This window comes from Macaca fascicularis, chromosome 15, assembly GCF_037993035.2.
Source record: "Macaca fascicularis isolate 582-1 chromosome 15, T2T-MFA8v1.1".
In the NCBI taxonomy this organism is placed as follows: domain Eukaryota; kingdom Metazoa; phylum Chordata; class Mammalia; order Primates; family Cercopithecidae; genus Macaca; species Macaca fascicularis.
In genome coordinates, this window is record NC_088389.1 from 146,386 (window position 1) to 166,692 (window position 20,307).

General features: G+C 49.6%; 1 long non-coding RNA gene across 6 annotated transcripts in view; it reads left to right on the forward strand.

Moving 5' to 3' along the window:
* Positions 1-20,307, forward strand: part of LOC135967504 (uncharacterized) — a 143,310-nt gene that overhangs the window by 80,926 nt on the left and 42,077 nt on the right. The window lies entirely within an intron of this gene.

Genomic DNA, 20,307 nt, shown 5'->3' on the forward strand with positions numbered 1-20,307 from the left:
AGCTACTGCCTGTGGAATCTGGTGACTTTGAAGTTAATCCAGCAGCTACATATTTTGGAAAGCAGATTCCCTCTTAAAGTGTTGGTGATTATGATTCTAGCACTAGAATTTCAGTGTGTATTTTCCACCCTTCTTACTTTGTCTCCTCATACACTGAGATGCTGCTGCATTTGCTCTTAGGCTTCACGGAGGGAGGGTCAGTTCTGACTCTTTCTTAGATATTGACCTTGAACGGACAGAATCGAGATTCAGGAAAACTCTCGAGCTGTGAGAGTGTGCTGATATCTATGTAAGTGGGGTTCATGTGTCAAACTCAGGTTTAAGAAAAACCAATTCTAGGCTGGGCATAGTGGCTCACACCTGTCATCCCAGCACCTTGGGAGGCTGAGTTGGGCAGTTCACTTTTGAGCCCAGGAATTCCAGACCAGCCTGGGCAACATAGCAAGACCCTGACTCTACAAAAAATTAAATAGGACAGGTGATGTACACCTGTGGTCCCAGCTACTCGGGAAGCTAAGGCTGGAGGATGACCCAAGCCTGGCAGGTTGAGGCTGCAGTGAACCATGATAGCACCACTGTACTTATGGTGCACTGTGCCTGAGTGGCAGAAGAACAACCACCCCCCCACACACAAAATATCAATTAATGCAGTGGCCAGTTCTGCTGGGACCACCTGTTAAGACTACTCTGGGTCTCATGGTTTGAGAAGCGTCTGTCTGGGGTCCAGAGGGAGTAGCTTGAGCGCTTAGAAGCCAGTTCTTGTGGTTGAGCGTGATTGCGGGTGTGGAGTTGGGGGCAGGGCTCTCCACGGCATGAGTGGGTAAATGGATAGGCTTCCAGGACGAGCCCCTGTGACTTTGCCTGGTTTACATCCGTCCAATACAAATCCACAGGCTCTTACTCTAGAAGCTTCTGCAGGGCCTGATGGACTGGCCTGGGGACAGAGGGTGCCCTCAGAGCCTCATGGTGCCGTCTGGTTTAGGAAGAGCACTTAGTCACCTAGATCTAGGATTTATGGCACTACAAGGGGACTCCTCACACTCGGAGCAGCATCCATCTGCATTCTAGACTTGGTTCTAGGCAAAGTATTTTGGAGCCTGTTGGTACCCTGTGTTCTGTTTATGTGTAAAACAAGTTAGAGTTATAACTAGTTAAAACCTATTTTTAACATTTTGTCACAGAATATGGCAGTTGTGGTGGAGCCTGGCCAGAGACCCCCACACTCAGACGCTGTTGCTTGCTGGAGTTGCAGGCGTTGCCTGCATCGGCTGCCCCTCCCGGCGTGTCTGTGTTCTTGACACGGGCGCCCATCGAGGCTCGGCCTGTGAGAATCGTGCCACCGTTTGTCTCCGTGTTCCTCTGAGGTTCCGCAGACTTCACGGTCCCGTGGCAGAGCGTACGGTATCTGCTTGCATCCTGATTTCCCCAAACCCCAGGACAGACCAAGAGTTCCTTACACACAACTGCAGAGGGCCCCGTGGCGTGGATTTGCAGAGACACAGCCTTTCCCCAGCTTGGCCTTCGTCTCCAGGGTTGGCTTTAGGGTGATAGAAGCTTCCTTCAGACTGGGGGGCCTTGAAGCTTTGGTGCTAGGAATTCGGTGACCAGCACGGATGATACCCCGTTTCTCTGCATTTGTAGCAATAGTTGTTAACACGACCACGAGATGTACAGAGGAAGGAAAAAGGAGGTTTTATTTTCAGAGTAACACTCTGTGCTTTGGGAAATGTGGTCTTGGGGGAGCTGTAAGCACACGCCCCTCAGGAGGGGAGGAGGCCGCGGCATTACACGTTCCGGGGTTTGTTGGCTGTGTGTGTTCATCGGGCTCAAGGAATGTCTGAACGTTTACAGGGAAAGTGGGGTTTGTTCATCCGGTTCGTACAATGTCTGAACACTTACAGGGAAAGTCTAGCACACATGCAGTGAGTTAACCTGTAACATCCGTGTTCGCCTTGGGGCAAGTGTAACATTTGAAATGAGGTGGACTGGGCGTGTCATGTACAAAGGTGAGCTGTTGGGCGCAGACGTTTATGCGCAGCCTCAGTCACAGCCAGGACTGGCTCAGGGTCTGCAGCCTGTGGCAGGAAAGGACACTCATGAGGCCATTCTGTCCAGTCGGGGCTGCCGGCAGGGTCCCAGGGTGGGGCTGTCTGGTCGACCGGCATCTGGAGTCCACCCAGGTCCAGTGGGCAGCGTTCCTCTACACCAGGCTTCTGATTGTGGAGGAGACTTCATGCTGGTTAACACACTGTACAGGAGTAATGTTGTGGGGCTTTGGGGTCCACCTTCCCTATGATGCCGGTTACATTTCTCTCCGGACCTCACAGCCACAGAGATTGCACCTCGTCTGACAGCAGGGGGTGCCATGTTGACATAGTAATTTATTGTATTAACCTTTTTATTACTATTTTAATAACTTTTTTTTTCTTTTTAAAGAGATAGGGTATTGCTGTGTTACTCAAGCCAGTCTTGAACTCCTGGCCTCAAGCAATCCTCCCACCTCGGCCTCCCAAAGTGCTGGGCTTATAGACGTGAGCCAGTGCGCCCAGCCTACAGCCACGTTTTTAAAACTCAGCAGTTTAAAAATCCTATTCCTTTTACCCCCTCAAGCAGGCTGGTTGGCCTTGTGCAAACTGGGGTGTCACGATCTTAGCCTCCCCCTTTTATTTTTCGCTTTGGCCTCAAGTTCTGATGAGAACAGCAGTTACAAAATGGGCTTTAGGTGATCCTTCCGTTACTAAAGCCAGAATTCTCACCAGTTGGAGATGTTTGTCCCCAGGATCCCAGAAAGCTGCTTTGAATCAAGCCCGTAGCAAATAAGTAAGGAACTAAACTCTTGGTCCTCTGCTTAGTACCAGGGGAATGGGTTAGTTGCTGATACCCTTTGATCTGTGCTCACGTGCTGCATCTCATCACGGGAAGCAGAGTCGCCCTGTGGAATAAAGCCCGGCTCAAGGTGGCGCGTCGAGACGCTTGGGGCTGTCAGTCCCTTATACAGCGGCAGACTTGGAGACTCAGTATCGCGTGCAGAGCCCAGGCAACCGGAGTGCATCCACCTTAGAGACCACATGGACGGTCGGCAAGGTGGATGTCCGGGCATATGGCCTTGACAGGCCCACTGCGAGGTGAATTAGGAATTCGTTAGCAAAGAAATCAAACTCGCCTTTGGGTCCCAACTACTTGGAAGGTTGAGGCGGGAGGATTGCTTGAGGCAGAAGGTCAAGGCCGCGATGAGCCGTGATTGTAATACTGCACTCTAGACTGGGTGACATAGCGAGACTCCAAGTCAAAAAAAAAAAACAAAAACAAAAACAAAAAAAAAACAAACCTTACTCTTCATAGCAAGAGAGAGAATTTATCAAAGTAACTGAAACAAAATCTTAGATGATGTAATTTCAGTGGCTAAGTGAGCTGTCCAGCCCACGTGGCTGGCTCACAACGCAACAGAGCCAGGTGCTGCTGCAACTGCCCCCCAGTCCCGATCGCTTGTGGACATTTTCTGTTTTCCCATATCTCCCTTTTGGATACGTAGCTCGCTACTTTATAGCTAAGCATCAGTAAAACAGGTTGTCTATTTTGAAAAGTAACTATTTTGTCTTTTAAGGACAGAAAATGAAGCAGGTGACAATAGCATGGCAACCTGGTGAATAGATTTAGAGGAATATTTAATACTTGGCACCACTCTGATCCCTTCTTCTCTCGTGCTTAGTTACAGCTACCGCCTCCTAGGACAGAACACTTTCAGCTCTGTGAGTAGGAATTAAACATATTCTAAATCAGAAGTTTTAGTTAAGCAGTATTTTATGTGAATGCCCAGATCCTAAGTGTTCACTGTACTGGTGTGTGGTGTTGAAGAAGGAACGAGGGCTTGGGGCCACGTCTGTGGTGCAGCGTCCGGGTTCCCATATGTGAGATGAGGGCCATGAGACACGGCCTGGAAGGTTCAGACTGTGGGATTGAAGGGATCTATCCACTCCTGGAAAGCCTCAAGTCTAACTTGACTTGGGCTGGTTTTAGGGAGATGCTGGCAGCGCTGTCCACACAGGTCACTGGGAGGGGCTCCGGCACCGTCCCCGTCAGGTGTCTCATGATCAGCCCAGCTTGCTCATCTCAGAAGCTGTTGGTCGTGTTCTCGTTCCTGTTGTTTGTTGCGTGTTATTTAGGTTCTGTTCATGTGGGGACCTAGGAAGTTCCACAGTGAGAGGAGAGCCGCTGAGCCGCCTTCCTGCCTGGACGCCAGCCCCACGGAGGACCGTAACTGCTTGAGGTTGGCTTCTGCCCCCGGCCTCACCTGTGGAGGCATTGATGCAGTGGTACTTTCTAAGCTCCTGGGGCACACAGTGCTGTTGTGTGGATCCACAGGCCACTGTGGCGTCCAAGCACGTGCTCCCGGAGGAGAGGACTCTGCGGGCACTGATAGTGGGCGCTGGCTGAGAGTCCAGCAAGTGAGACTCCCTGTGACGTGCACAGCTGCCATCTGCACAGCTCCTCCTGAGGTCAAGATGGTCGTGCGATAAATGCACAAAGCGCGTCTCCAGCAAAAAGCCGCCGAGTGTCCACATCCAGGATATCCACCAAGGTGGCCTTTTGGTGTTAATACGATGAATGTGAGTAGCAGGTGGTCTGTGTCGAGTGTGACTGTGCCACTGCAGTTTTGTTCTCATGTCTTGATGAGCATGAACGGTTCCTGACGAGGGTAGATAAGGATGCTGTGACCTGAGACTCTGCAGTATTGTAGCTTGAGGAACCAAGGAGTTCTTCTCTCTTGCAAAGCCGTCAGGGAGGATGTTCCAGGCTGGTGACTGCTCCATGAGGTATTCAGAGATCCAGGTTTCTTCCCGACCCCTGCTCTGCATTCCCAGGGACATGGCTGTCCTTGCTGTGGTTGGGACTGGGCGATTGCCATGCTGGCAGGGGAGGCTTAAGGTGAGAGTGGCCCTGATTTACCTAATCTACATAATGACAGGGAGCCTGGGAGTAAAGTGTAGCCATGGCCTGGAGGATGGATGATGGATGTTGGTGAACGACTGGCTGCACTCACCGCAGCTGGCCCAGGAATGGGGAAGGATGGCTGAGTATGCCATTCAATGGTACCTGGTTCTTTCAGATTTGACTTCCTTATGGATTTTCTGCTGTAAAGAGGAGAGAGCCTGTGGTTCTAGGCCAAGCATCTCACTCATCTCATAGCATCTTGTATCCCTCAGCCAACATTTATGTCAAGTTTTAGAAGTCCTATCAAACTGGCAAGCATTTCTCAATTTGGTTTAACCATTGGATTTTATATCTGTGTCTGCATCTCTATTTTACATCTATGTGGTTATTTGACACCCTGTAGTACCTTTGTAATAGGTTCTATTTGGTGGAAGTTACTTTCAACAAACCCTTGCTGCTACTTGAATTTTCAAGGTTGCAAGTAGAAAGGAGAGAATAAAAACCACATCTTCTCTAATTTTAAAATTTGTTGTTTCTCAAATCACACCAGAAGTACAGATATTACAAATTACAAAAGCAGCCAGAATCAAGGTTAAGAGATTTCTGTGTGATTCTGGCTAATCAGCAGTATTTGCTGAAGTGTGTGCAGCAGAGCAACATGCCAAAAAGCCCGGGACGGGGGAGAGATGGGAGGCCAGGCTGTGACTTCGGAGGTGCTGTTGCCTCAGGGAGAGGAGCTAGATGTAGAGAGGATAAATGGACACAGGTGTGACCACCGCCATCCTTGCGGTGGCACGGAGGTCTTTGTACAGGGGCCTTTGTGAGCTGAGTTAAAAATTGAAACAGAGAGTGCAATGCATTCTTAGTTTTTAAAATAAAATGCTAATAGAGAACGTTTTGTTTGTAAGAATGTAAAATGTTACATCTTTGTTAAAGAATAATAATTTGCTTCTGAGATCTTTGTGAGTGAGATTTGAAATCTTAAGTATGGTTTTTTCTTCCATGTTTTATACATATGCACGTATACACATATATGTAAGGTATATAAAAGGAAAATAAGCATATCTGTATTCACATTTATATACACTTCCATAATGTGTATACTTCTAGTCACACATAGGTCTAAGAGACTATGACTTGACTTGATAACCATGAGAGGGTAATTAAATAATTTATCTGCTCTTAGCCTTGCTTTTGTATGTGAGCAGGGACCCTGCGAAACGCGCCTCCCGCGTTCCAGGCCTCACACAGCCCGTGCCAGGTTTTGGAAGCAGGAGTTTGTCTGCAGCCACTTCGGGAAACATGTGGTTGCCAGGATTGCCTAGAGCTCCAGGCTGTCTCCAGTCCCAGCCTCCCTGGGGTAGAAGCTGCCCTACCAGGGGCCTGGACATGGACGTTAGGGCCTGGAGCCAGGGACCGCTCCTGAAGCGGGGGGCTCCCCTCACGGTTGGGCATGAGAACCGAGGATAGGAGGCGGAACCAGCCTCGGGCCAGTGCACGGCCTCCCTGAAGTGCTTGCGGGAAGCCCCAGCTGTACTTTGCTGACCCCATAGACAGCACCACACTCTGTGAGATCCCCCTGGCCCACCCCTCAGGTTCCTAAAATGATGAAGGTTTCCTGAGCTCTGAATTTTTAGGTCTAGGCTAAAAAGTCCTGGGACAGGCTCACAGGGTTCTTTATGTAGAAATGATGAGTGTGCTGGTGACTCAGAGCAGGCACTGCACCCTCACTCCAGGGTCCTTCGTGCCAGGTGGAAACGAGCGTGTGGGTCACCCAGAGTCCCTGCATCCTCACTCCAGTCACTGCTCTTTGGTTTCTTAATTAAAAGCCTAAAAGCCTTGATAATGAAAATGCATTCTCCCCAGAGAGTCGAGTTTCCGGTTATGGAGGCTCACCTGTAAATGCCGTGCCAGGTCTGCCGCGTGCTGGTGGGTGTGTGGGCATCAGGACCCTCACTCATCGCTGGGGGAAGTGGGGCAGCTCCTGTGGGAGGCAGCATGGCGGTTTTCCTTGGAACTAAGCTCTCCGACCACAGGAGCAATCACAGTCCTGGACGTTTACTCGGAGGAGCTGAAAGTTTACTTCCATGCGGAAATGTGCACACAGACGTTGACAGCAGCTTTATAATTGCCAAAACTAGAAAGCAACCGAGATGCCCTTCAGTAGGTGAATGGATAAACTGTGGTATGTCAGATACTGGGATATTATTCAGCACTAAAAAGAACTGGACCCCTAAGCCATGAAAAGACACAGAAGGATCATAAACGCATGTTGCTAAGTGAGACTCCAATCTGGAAAGGCTGCCTGCTGTCTGAGTCCAACCACAGCACAGTCTGGAAAAGGCAAAGCTGTGGAAACTAAAACAATCAGCGGCTGTCAGGGGGTTGGGGAGGGGAGAGATGAATGAGAGGAGCATAGGGGGTGTGAAGGGTGGGGCAGCAACTCCAGGTGGGGCTTTCATGGGGGATCCATGCCGTTCCACGTCTGTGAAATCCACAGAGTGAGCAGCAGCAGGCCGAGTCCTCGTGTGAGCTGTGGACTGTGGGTGGTGGTGCCGTGTTGATGCGGGTCTGGTGAGGGCAGGAGAATGATGGAGGCTGTGCCTGTGCTGGGAAAGGATATGTGAGGACTCTCTGTACTTTCCTCTTGATTTTGCTATGAACCGAAAACTGCTTTTAAAAACGTCTATTGAAAAGGCAAACAAAAAAGTGCTGGCCAGACAACATCAGTGTGAGGGTGTGGCCTGTGTTCTACGTTCAGAATTTCCCTTTTAGAATACACGTATCTAAATTTTTCAAAGTTAATCCTTTGCATTAAGTAACTCACTACCAAGTTACAGTATCAGCTAGAGCACTGCCAGGATGGCCAGGATCCTGTATCCTGACCAGCTTCTCGCCTTACAGGTGCAGTTGACGTCCATGGCCACATCCCAGTAAGCGGCAGGGCTGGAATCAGGAGTCAGGCTTTGCGGGACAGAGAGGAAGTGATATCTTGTAAGCACGTGGCTGAGGGCGGGCAGGGAGGAGCCCGTGGTACAGGGAGCCGGCAGGGATGACTTTTTGACCAGTTTTCCTTATCGCTGAGGCCTTCTTAGACTTGGGGAGTTGGGAGTCCCCACTCTCGGGTGCCTCAGAAACCAAAGGCTGCTTGTAATGCTCAAGTTCCAGATGCCTCAGGGGAGGTACCTGGGTTGTTGGGTACAGTTCCGTTATTTGCTGCTTGGTGGGATTTGCCCGCAACATTTCTGATTGTTTTTAAGAGCTGATGTTGGAGCTGCTTAAAATCACATATGGATGTCGATTTATCTATAAAAGTTAAGAATGGAATTTGAGTGCAAAGAGTTGTGAAAATGCTCAAGGTTATGTACTAATGTATACATTACATTTGTGGAAATATTTGAAAGTGCAAGATTTACATTAAACACTTCTCTTGATTTTTGTAATATCTACCTGTCATTTTCCCATTTGATTAATAGATGTCAGAGGGCTTAAATTTTGAGTGCCTGAATTCACTGAAATTAAAACTTCTTACATCAAATGTAATTGAACTGAATGTAGCAACAGTGCATGCTTTTATAAGTACTGATTAAAAAATATATAAAAACACATATCCATGAACATGCAGATGGGGGCAACATATTAAACCATGGAAGTAGAATTAGTATTGTTTTCTGAGAAGACAAATTTTTAAAAAGCTAAGGGGTCTTATAACTTTCTAGTTTCCAACTTATTTACCCTAAAGTGGAAGATTGACAGCAGCAGAAGAGGAGATCCTGGGCCAGTGCAGGCTCTGGGAGCAGCGGGGTGAGTGCTGGAAGGAGCTGGCTGGAGGCAGAGCCAGGGAGGGGCTCAGACAGGCCAGGACGGCCTCAGGGCACGCGGCTTAGTGAGTGAGAAAAGGTTCACATTTCTTGGAGAGCCCTTGACTCTGCCCACGGAAAACCCAAACTCCTTCCAACGGGGATGTGCATCTCATGTAAAAGTTGTTACTCCCAGAAAGAAAGCCAGTGGATGTAGAAATTTTACGTATGCAGAAATTACTTCAAATTTGTTTCTAACCTTATCCTTTTCTTCCCCCATCTTAATGTGTGGTGACTTTCTGCAGGTGACGCACACATCTTAGGAGAGCGCTGTATTTCAGTTGCTGTTGGCTCTGATGTGACTTTGTGGTGTCCGATGTTCTTGTTCTGAGGTTCTGCCCAGAACGTGGCTCCTCCCTGCTGAGCGTTGCTTGTTGAAGGCCCGTGTGGAAACTTTCCCTGTAAGCTCGTTGCCCGCAGCAGTCTTGGTTAAGAAACCTTTGGACCTCCTGAGACTTCACACAACCTTCTAAACTTTCTAGTGTGTCCTTTTCATTTTACTGTTCCCCATTAACCCAGATGTTTTCCAGAATGTAAGTAATCTGCTGAATGCAGGGTGGGGGGTGCCCTCCGTTGGCTCTGGGGAGAAGCATCGCTGTTTCTCCGGGTGGAGCTTCCCGCCCACCATGGTGTGCTCCAAGACGCAGCAGGGTTCTTTGGCAGAAATAATCGTCGAAGGCCTGTGTCTCCGTGGCATGGTGGCTGTGGGTATGGGACCTCGCGGCCATACCGGCCCCTCCCCATCAATGGCACCACGGAGAGGAGCAGGGGGAGGCCTGGGATCTGTCTCCAGAGTCACAGCTGTGCTTCCGAGACTGCGTCGTCCATATGTAACTAGACATGCAGAGAAAGTGTTGGAGATCAGCAGGAGACGGTGTCTGTCCCTAATGAGCTCAGGCGTGCCCTTGAGAGGGTCAGGTTTCTGTGCGGCTGATCTGGACTCAGCCTGGCTGTGGCAGTGCAGGTGACTGCTGGGCTTTGGCAAGGCTGCACCCACTATCTGTCTGAAATGGCCCCCTTCCTTGGCTCGCGGTGCCAACTGGGCCCCCAGGCCTGAATTCCCGCCAGGACGGAGGCCCTGTGTATGTGTCGGGGAAGGGGGAGGTGGGGGTCCTACTTTATTGCCGTATCCAATGGCACGCGGGGTCAGCACTCAGGAAACATGTGCTGTGTGGGTCAGCGATTGAGTTCAGAAACCTGGAAAATTCAGCAGTGTAGGCTTTGGGCATGACCCGTCCAGCCTTGGGGCTCTTTCTTTCTCTGAATTTCCTTCCATGGCATCCTCCTCATCCCAGGGGCCCCTGTTCCCATATGGCTGTTGGCAACTTCACAGGTTCCTCTGCCTCCCCTCCCGGGCCCTGGTGTGGCTGGGCCAGCGAGTAGCTGTGTAGACCCCACAGCCAGTAGATCATTGGTGCCAACGCCTTGGGCCTGGGTTACTTGAGTCAAGGACTGCAGTACATGGCTGAGCCCACCCCGAATGCCTGGATCGGAAGGCCTTGGGTTGCAGAGGGGTGGGCGTTGGATATTGAAGGATAACCTGCAAAGCAGAAGGGGAAATGGCAGTGCTGATGGGCAGCTAGAGGAGTCTGTGCAGAGCCTGGGACCCAGTGCAGACACAGAGCTGACATGGGCAATGCAGTGACACGGCCACCGTGGAATTGGGCAAAGTTACAGGCTTCAGACCGATATGGAGGGGCTGGTCTAAAAGGATCCTCATTTTCCTTTAATCCTAACAATTGCTGGCTTACAGGGTGGGGGAGTGAGATCTGTGGTGGCCGCGAGGAGAGACAGGGATTTTAATTAAACCCCTCTTTCTGGGAGAGGGGAGTAGCCGTTTCTGTAGGGCGGTGAGCATCGTCATCTCAGGCAGCTCAGGCTGCTGTAACGAAACACCATTGACTGAGCGGCTTATGAACAACAGGAATTTGTTTCTCACAGTTCTAGCGGCTGGAAGGCAGGATCAGGGTGCCGCACGGGTGAATTCTGGTGTGGGCTCTTTCCTGGTTGGCACACACCTTCTCTCTGGCCCTGACACAATGGGAGGGTGAGGGATTTGCTGGGCCCCTTTCTGAGGCACAAATCCCATTCAAGGGTCTCCAGCCTCGGGAACTCATTACCTCCCAAAGACCACCTGACAGCATCACATTGAGGCTGAGGATTTCAACCTGTGTTTTGAGGGGCAGGCAGGCAGTTTGTAACCTTCACCCTCTTTGTGTATTTCTGACTCAACATTGAGTCTGCCTTTGGCTCTCCAGTGGACAGAGCCTGTGTGGACACTGAGCAAGGTCAGAGCTGCAAGCATGTACACATCGGGGGCAAGGGAGCTGCCAGGGGTGTGAGAAGGGGTTTCAGCGTCAATCGGAGCTGCTTTCCTGGCAAATGTACTCATAAGCTATCCTGGCAACATTTGCTTTTCACGAAGAGTCGATGAGGCAGTGGGGGCAGCAGGCGGTGTTGCCAGAAGCTTGGAGCTGATGAGCAGCAGAGAAGGGGCAGAGGCCACGACCTTGGGGTAGTCAGCAGTGCCAGGTGTCTGCCCTCCAGGCCTCACGTCTGTGACTGTGTAGAGACCGAGCCGACCGGGGCTTGCCGGCCAGTGTGGCTCTCATACAGGTGATTATCGCGTTGTGCTTTCTATGTAATGTTCCCTCAACCCCATGCCCACCCCACCAATTTCTGTGCCTAGCAGAAATGATGCTGCGTTTCCTTGATGAAGCCTTGAGTTTCCTGTGGAGATGTAGGAATAGCATGATTTGGCTCACGTCAAAATACTTTGCAGTGAAGCTGCACGGAAGAGGATTCTAGGCTTCCATTTGACGTTTTCAACAATGCCTGAGTGTTACAGGACCGTCTTGCTTGTTAATAAAGCACCAGATGAAAAAGGCTACTGGTTAATAAAGGAGACTTTTTACATTAGCACAGAGAGGGTGGCTTGAGATAAATTCAGCGTAACGTAGGTGTGTTTGTAAGCCATCAAAAGGACCATCTCTCTGCTGGCGACACATGTTTTCCGGTATTGGTTTTGTTCTGTAAAAGGATGACTGGCATTCGGCAGAGTCATTCCAGAATTCACCTGGAAGGCGTCCACATGGTGCCTTGTTTTCTCCTGACATTCTGGGCACCACGAGGGATTATTCCTGTCTTCAGCACTAGCAGGAGACTTTTCCTGAACACCTGCTCCTCTTTGGCGTTGTGGGTGTGAAGGGGTCAGAGTGACCCTGTCTTCATGGAGTTTTCAGACACCATGGGGAGAGTGTGGCTCGAGTGTCGGGCTCGGGTGGGAGGGGGACTTTCCCCAGAAAACAGCTGCCGATTCCAGGACGGCCCTCGACCCCTCCTCGCTCTGTTCCTCTGCGTCATGTCTGAATTAAGGCTGTTCTATCGTAGCGGGGGTGTCATGTTAACTGGAAGTGTGCTTTTTTACTGGGCAGTAAGTAAATTAATGGTACATTTTCCAAGGACAGCGAGGTTTGATTTGATGAATCCAGTGGGGGAAAGGAGAAGGGGCTTGGCTGTGTGGGGATGTGTGTGATGGGAGCAGAATGGAGTAGCCATGCAGGCTTTTGGGATGGAGGGGCCACGCCCACATTTCCATGGGATCCTTCGCTGTTTGTGCCACTAGACCTGAACCTCTGTCTCTACTTCTAACACCCGTATAGTGAGGAAGCCCCTGATGGGCCTGAGTTGTTACTTCCCATGGCCATCGCTGGGAAATGCCCCAGACGCCTCTCCAGGCTGGTGACGGCCCTGGGGCTGGACACTGGCTTTGTCCTGAGTTGTTTCTTCTTGTGGCCATCGCTGGGAAGTGCCCCGGACACCTCTCCTGGCTGGTGACGGCCCCAGGCCTGGACACTGGGTTCGTCCTGAGCTCTGCGAGGGGCTTGGGCTCCACGTGCAGCAGGCATCTGTGCATCCCTTTGGATGTGAGATGTTGGCGCTCGGCTTGGAGGCCAGCGCAATCTGGGTGTGGTCAGGATCCAGTTCATCCTTTGGAGAGAGAGCACCTGCCCGGGGACCCCTCTGAGGTACATAGTCATGCAGTGCCCTCACAGGATGCCTGGTCCCCCGAGAACTTCCCGCCATTCCCCTGGACCCTCAGGTATGGGAGTCAAGTGTGGTGTGTGTGTCACAGGCGGGGGTACTGAGGACACCACGTGCCTGCTCGTGCGAAGACCTGAAGTGCTGCGTGAGCTCGTTCCCAAGGGGCCGTTGGCATCTGGGGGCCTGTGGGTGTCTTTCCACTGGCAGGAAATAATGGGTGGCCCATGTTACCTTTTGTGTCTTTTTTTTTTTTTTTCTTTGCCGAAAAGCCCTAATGCCAACGTCGCTGTCCTGCTATTGGAACCGCCCACCTCAGGCTCAGTGGCCCTCCTGTTTCTGGGCTGCTGCAGTGTTGTGTTGGGGTAACTGTATTAACTTCGTTTGAATTTTCTTCCTGTTCTTTTGGAATAAGTGTTGATAGTTTGTGCTGCTTGTTCACCCCAGAGGCGAGGATGTCCTTTAGGCCTGGAGGAGCACAGCCCCTGGAGGGAGGTGCCGGGCCTCTACCTCTCATGTCATCAGCAGCCCTCTCCACACGTCTCCTCTTCGCTCCTCGTGCCCACGGCTGGGGTCACGGGCCGCTCGCTCTGCTGTTTGAGATCCTCGGAAAAGATGTTTGCCCTGAAGAGAGGTTGGGGGTGTGTGGCTGATTTTAAATAGGAGGAAATGATTGTAACAGAATGAGCAATGCCTAGCACTTAGTCTCAGGCTTGAGAAATTGTGTTTTAGAAGCAAGGTATCCCCAACTCCGGTTTCCTTCAAATTAAATCTTTTAAAGAGTCCACAAATATAAATAGTTAAAGCCTAAAACTATGCAACAGAGGGCCTAGAGCCCAAGCCACTGCCACCTCTGACTCCAAGACACCTCAAAAACTTGGCCCTCCTCCTCAGAGAACTCCCCTTCTGCTCCTCCTTCCACACTGCTCCCTCCACAGTGCTCCCTCCACACTCCTCCCTCCACACCTCTTCCGCCCCCTCCCCTTCTTCCTTCCCCTTCCCTTCTTCCTTCCTTCCTCTCCCCTTCTTCCTTCCTTCCTCCCCTTCTTCCTTCCTTCCTCCCTTTCCTCCTCCCTCCTCTTCCTCCTCTTCCCCCTCTTCCCCCTCCCTGTCCTTGGGCAACCTCCATGGAACTCTGGTTCAAAGTCACTGGTCTGTGGGGCCGCCCATTTGATAGACGAGCACGCTGGGGACCAGACACAAGTGACTGACTCAGACCAGCTCGCATGTCGTCTCCTGCCTCCCATAACACCGGGTTGTCCCTAATGGAAGAGAATCAATGATGCTGCTTCACTGATCTCCAGGGAAAACAGGTTGATAACAGGTTATAAACATGGGAATGTTTTGGAAAAAGCGTCGTCCACTTGTCAGCTCCATCTCTCCTGCCCGGAAGATGTAGGGGAAACCTGCCTTCAGCCCACCCTCATCCCATAACAGGACAGAGGACAAAGGGGCAGAGACCCAGGTCCTGTCAGTGCCCTCAGGAAAGCCCCCATTTCCTCCTCATGGTGGAAGTGGGAACCATCCCACTGGACTAGATTTTCCCGGGAAGCCTCTTCACCCCGAAAGCAAGGAATCTGGTTTGAGCACACACCATTCTCGGTGCCATGACTTTCTGCTGCTGAACCCTGCATACGTGGCCCATTGATCTTGCTAGTCCAGTGTTACTGGGTCCTGGGAGTTTCTGTGGGCTGATGGCAGGTGTTTACCATTGTGTTCAGAGGGGAGAACAGAACTTTATTTGTCGAAATCAGATGATAACCATTGCCATGTGATTCCTTGGGTTGGTTTGGGTGGGGGGTGCTCAATGCTTTTCCTGAGGGCTAAGTTCTAGTTTGAGACCGTCTCTCTTTGTCGCCCAAGCTGGAGTGCAGTGGTGCGATCTTGGCTCACTGCAACCTCTGCCTCCTGGTTTCAAGCAGTTCTCCCTGCCTCAGCCTCCCAAGTAGCTGGGATTATAGGTGTGTGCCACCACGCTTGGCTAATTACAAAAATATTTAATATAGGCTGGGTTTTGCCATATTGGTCAGGCTGGTCTCGAACTCCTTGCCTCAAATGATCGGCCCACCTTGCCCTCCTAAAATACTGGGATTACAGGCTTGAGCCACTGTGCCCGGCCTGATCCTGACATCTTTTAAAGCTGCCTTCATGTACCAAAAGCCAGTCTATGTTTGAAAATCAGTCTTGAAGAGCCTAGGAGGAGAGGGATAAGCTTCAACTAGGTGAATAACTATGCATATGTTAAAAATATGGGCCAAAATCTACCCCAAATGTTAACTCTTCTGCTTTGCGTATTATATCCATTTATAGTTATTTCAGCACTAAGATTTTTAAAGACTCTTTTGATAATTATGGAGAAATTACTATTAAAACTCAGCTGCATTTGTAACACTTCAAAGAACTAATTGGATGACATCATTTTTCCCAGAGGCATTTTGGATTGTTACATAATTAATGTTTATCTCTTTGCCAGAAATCTTTTTTTTTTTCTTTTCCAGAACAGATACCTGAAAAGAAAATTTCCTTTGCATTAAGTGTTATTTCACTGTGTGACAATCAATTTTTGAACGTGAGAACAAGATCATCATGTATTTTTGGGATACTTCTTGCTTAATAGTGATAATGCTAAGTGTTAAAATTATGCAACAATTTGTTTCTTTGAAAATTACTATTTGCCTGCTCACCAGGTAGGAGCTGATGAGAATGTGGATGTAAAAATTAAATTGTATTTAGCTTGTATAAAAGAAGTTTAAAAAAAAAAAGCTTTTTTTTTTTTTTGTTTGTTTGTTTTGTGCTACTACTGAAGTTGCTTCGTTGTGGAAATGAGGTTATTGCAGGCACCTAGAATTTTATCTCCTTCACTTGTACAATGGGAAGAAATTCTCCAACAAGCACAGGAATCTGACTTTCTGATATTGAGACTCCTAGGCATCAAGCCCCGTGGAAAGGTTGGTGATTACGTGAGCGTTGGCGTTGATGTGGGTACCCTCCAAGCCGGACGCAGGGAGCAGGGAAGGGCAGAACAGGCCCCTCAGGAGCCATGAGAAAATCAAGTGTTGGCAGCAGTGGTGAGGGTTGATGTCAGGGGCCAGGAGGAGGTGGTGAAGGGAGCATGTGCCTCAAGGCAGCCCTGGAACCCGTGGTCCCTGCAGTGAGGTCTGATCTGCAGGGGACGTGGACGGCCACGTGGCAAGGCCCACGGACAGCCTGGACTTGGCTGCCTCAGAACTCTGGTGGACGTTGCAAACGGCCCCACAGGGTTGCAGTGCACATTCCTCGGACAGAGAGAAGACGCTTGTAACTGTTCTCGGCACGAAGCCAGCGCCCTGTGAACAGTGGCCACTGCTGTTGTGACTGAGTGCCGTCCAACTGGAGGCATTTGCTCTGCTCAGTTCACTTAATTGGGCCAGGAATGGGGTTGCCCTGCCTTCAACAAGCTTGACGCATTGAATGAGGACTCAGTAAAGTACTCTGTAAATATGCTCTCCTGGCTAGAGTGAGCAAAGCCCAGGGAGAGAGTGGTTCCTCAGTATTAGACAGGTGTTTGGCGGGGCCAGCTGTGTGGCTGCCAGAGCGAATGTGACCAGGAAGCCTCTGTCCCCCCGGAGGTGGCCAGCGTAACTGTTACAAGTGCCGTAGGTAGAAAGTGGGCACTGCTGGGAAACTTGCTCATGTTGCTGTTTCCTGATTGGAAATTCAAGGTTTCTGAGCATCCTACATCGAATTTGTACATTGCTGAGACTGTACACCTTTCAACACTTGTTTTTTCCTGCTTTTCGGATCTATACAACCTGATATTTGGCCGTGGCTTCCAGAACAGGCTGGATGCAGAGTGAAGTCCTCTCCTCACTGTCAATCTTTGCAGATGTCTTTCTTGAGAGTCTCAATTAGGTTTTTACTTAACTAGACTTTTTAAATTGCCATGCACATAACTCTACCAGTTACAATTGTGAGCTAACATGGGATTTTGGTTTTACTTTGATGAATGTTTAACATTTGCATGCTGGATGTAGGGGTGGAGGTCATTTATCTGCTTTTCATTTCCTTCTTGGTTATACTTAGTGACTTTCAGGTACGGTGTGGAAAGCCTGGTACAGGGTGAATTGCAGGCTGCAGTGTGGCGCGGTGGACGAGAGGCGTGGGCTGCAGTGTGCACAGTGGATGAGAGTGAAGCTATTTCCATCCTGGAGGGAAACACACAGGAAACAATTTAAAAAACTGATCATCTAGCTTGAATGAGGTCCAACAAATTCAGTTTGCAAAGTTTAACTTCCAAGTTAACTTAGTAACTTTTCCCCTAAGTCATTAATTTAGTAGCTTATGTTTATTGCCTAAAGCATAATAGTCATAAATTCTAAAATGAATGACTAAACATGTAATAATTTAGGCATACAGCACCTGAAGGGAAAACTGCCAGTATGCTAAAATATTGGATACAGATGCTCAAAAAATATAATGTAGCATTCTTACAATGCATGTGCTTTTAGCATGTAACTTGGTGAGTAGTTTTGAGCTATATTTGTAGGAATGTGTATCTTGAATACTTTAGGACACCACTGGAGATGTGTGCTTGAGAGGTATAAATACTGAATGTTCTTCTCCCTTCCTTTAAATGAAAAACATTAGCTCCCTTGATTTTTATTTTTATGTTTTGAAGTGGACTCTCACTCTTGTTGCCCAGGCTGGAGTGCAGTGACGCAGTCTCGGCCCACTGCAACTTCCGCCTCCAGGGTTGAAGTGCTTCTCCTGCCTCAGCCTCCCCAGTAGTTGGGATTACAGGTACCCACCACCATGCCCCGCTAATTTTTGTATTTTTATTAGAGATGGGGTTTTGCCATAGTGTCCAGGCTGGTCTCAAACTCCTGACCTCAGGTGATCTGCCCACCTCGACCTCCCAAATTGCTGGGATTACAGGCGTGAGCCACTGCGCCTGGCCAGCTCCCTTCTATAATGATTTATACAGTTGTTTTTGCTTTTTGTTTTTTCGAGACGGTGTCTCACTCTGTCGCCCAAGCTGGAGTGCAGTGATGCAAATCTGGGCTGACTGCAGCCTACACCTCCTGGGCTCAGGTGATCTTCCCACCTCAGCTTCCTGAGTTGCTGTGACTAGACACACGTCACCATGCCCAGCTTTATTATTATTATTATTGGTATTTTTAGTAGAGACAGGGTTTTGCCATGTTTTCCAGGCTGGTCTCGAGCTCCTGGGCTCAAGCAATCTTCTGGCCTCAACCTCCGAAACTGCTGGGATTACAGGCGTGAGCACCACCTTTGGCCCATTTTTTTTTTTTCTTCCAGGATTAGGAGTCGACTTTCAGAAAATCCTTCAACCTTGCAAGCTTAATTTTCCATAAAAGTATTCCTCTAGGATAAAAACAAGACACAAAGAAGTACGTGTGGACTGCAGTTAAAAATTTTCAAGAAAACTTAGCTTAGGAAAGTTGACATTTACAAAGAGCAGGAGGCCCGTTCAGTGCCTTCTAGGCACTGGGAATGGCGGTCTGTGGGCGACCCTAACATGTGCGGCGTCCTGAGACGTGATCGTGGTGTTCACGCTTTTACCGAGGGCTTCCCGGGAGTACCAGAGGCTGTTCTTCTGCAGTCGGCCAGCCAGGCAGCAGCTACTGGAGAAGGAACAAATAGCAAAAGACAGATGTACACGGTGTTATTGTGGCAGAGAGGTTAAAACCAGGGTCACTTTGTTCTTACAGTTTTAAAAAACTAATAATGAAGTCCTTAAATATGTTTAGGATTTCAAAGTAGTTGTGGGTGTGTCTGTGTCTCTAGCTCCCGTTCGGGTGCTTCCTGCGAAGAGAGCTCAGAGACGCCACCTTTCCTTGATGAGGTGACAGTGTCTGGAGAGGTGTGAACCCCGTGGTGGGGGGATGACTGACCTGGGGTGAGGCTGGGTCAGTGTGGGGATCCAACCCCACTCCACATTCCTGTAGGGAATCCACAGTTCTAAGTCTTTATGATAGGGGTAAAAATAACCTGGAAGAGGTGTTATTTTTTAAGAAGTAAGTGCCATGCTCTTTTTTCCTCATACTTTTCCGTGTTTAAGCAGCATTGAAGGATAAGGCACTAGTAGCATGTTGTTTTGGAAACAATGTTGTTGGTTATTTTACGTTGAATATGGTACTAAGGTTGCCTGGTAACAGAAGTTTTCCTTAAACAACATGGAACTCTGTTGAATCTGTTGCCCCATTGGCTGAGCCGTCTGAAATCAGTGCAGTAGCAGCTGAAGAGGCCTCTTCCCCTTGGAGGAAGCCACTGGGTTGGCAGGAGGCACCGCGCTTGACTGAGGGAGTGAGGCGCCTTTGCAGGGACCCCACGTGGCCCCTGCAGCTCTCTCCTGCCCCCTGCTGGTTGGCCAAGCAGCCTTGCGACAGTGTGCTCAGTGTGAATGTTCACTGGGGCAGGCCGAGGCTTTTGTTCCAGAAACACTGACTTCAGAAACGGCCGGCTGTGTGTGTTGAGCATGGCAAGAAAGACTTACGTGTGTCTTAAACCTCTTGAACAAAGCAAGTTGATGTTTCAAATGCATCTCAAAGGCTAATGACTTTGCTATGGTCAATATTCAGGAGAAAAGAGGGTTTGATGAAACAGAAAGACACGAGTGGCAAGTGACATGCTTGTGCCCCGTATGACTAAGCGATGTCCTGGCCGTTCCACACCACGGCCTCTGAGCAGCCAGCCTGCAGATACTGGGTCAATTTAGATATCCCTGATCTCTGCAGAGGTTTGATCAGGTAGCCCAAGAGCAGATAAACACAAACGCTGACTGGAAACCCTGGCACACGGAGACACTGGAAACAGCAAGCTGCTATTAACATCATAGTAAGAGACAGTCGCCTGCTCTCAGGGGTGTCAGTTTCTTTTGCTTCTAGACGTTCATCTGCGTTACAATACAGTTTTGCTCAGTTTATCCCCATTACTCCACTGTCTTCGCCGTTAAAGTCTCAGCCAGCACTTAGCTCTGACACTGCGGGAGTTTCACTGTGCGGCTGACCAGGCCTACCTGGCTTGGCTGTAAAGCAGGTGAGATTTTCCGGAAGGCAGTGACGAGAACCCGAGGCAGGAAAGAGCATTGCTGGTCTACATACGGCAGTGCACCTGCAGCAGAGCATGTACGTGCACGTTCAGGCTAAACAGGTGTAGGAGAGAAGAAAACCACCTACAATTAGTCACTTAAAATGCCACACACCCAACCCTTGAGACCCTAGCACATAGAGTAGTAGTGGTCTTGGAGATGGCAGGTGTGCTGAAGTCTGATTTTCTCACTTAGCTTTTCCAGCAGCGTTTTCCTCATCTCTAAGCTGGGGCTAACAACTGCCACGCGTAGATTTGTGCATGGAACCGTGCGTGTAAAGTGGGGTAGCCCCCAGGACCTAGGAAGGACTCGTGGTCAGTGTCGGTGGTCATGCGTGCTGTACGGGTCCCCCAGGAAGATGATTGCTACATATAACTCCCTCCG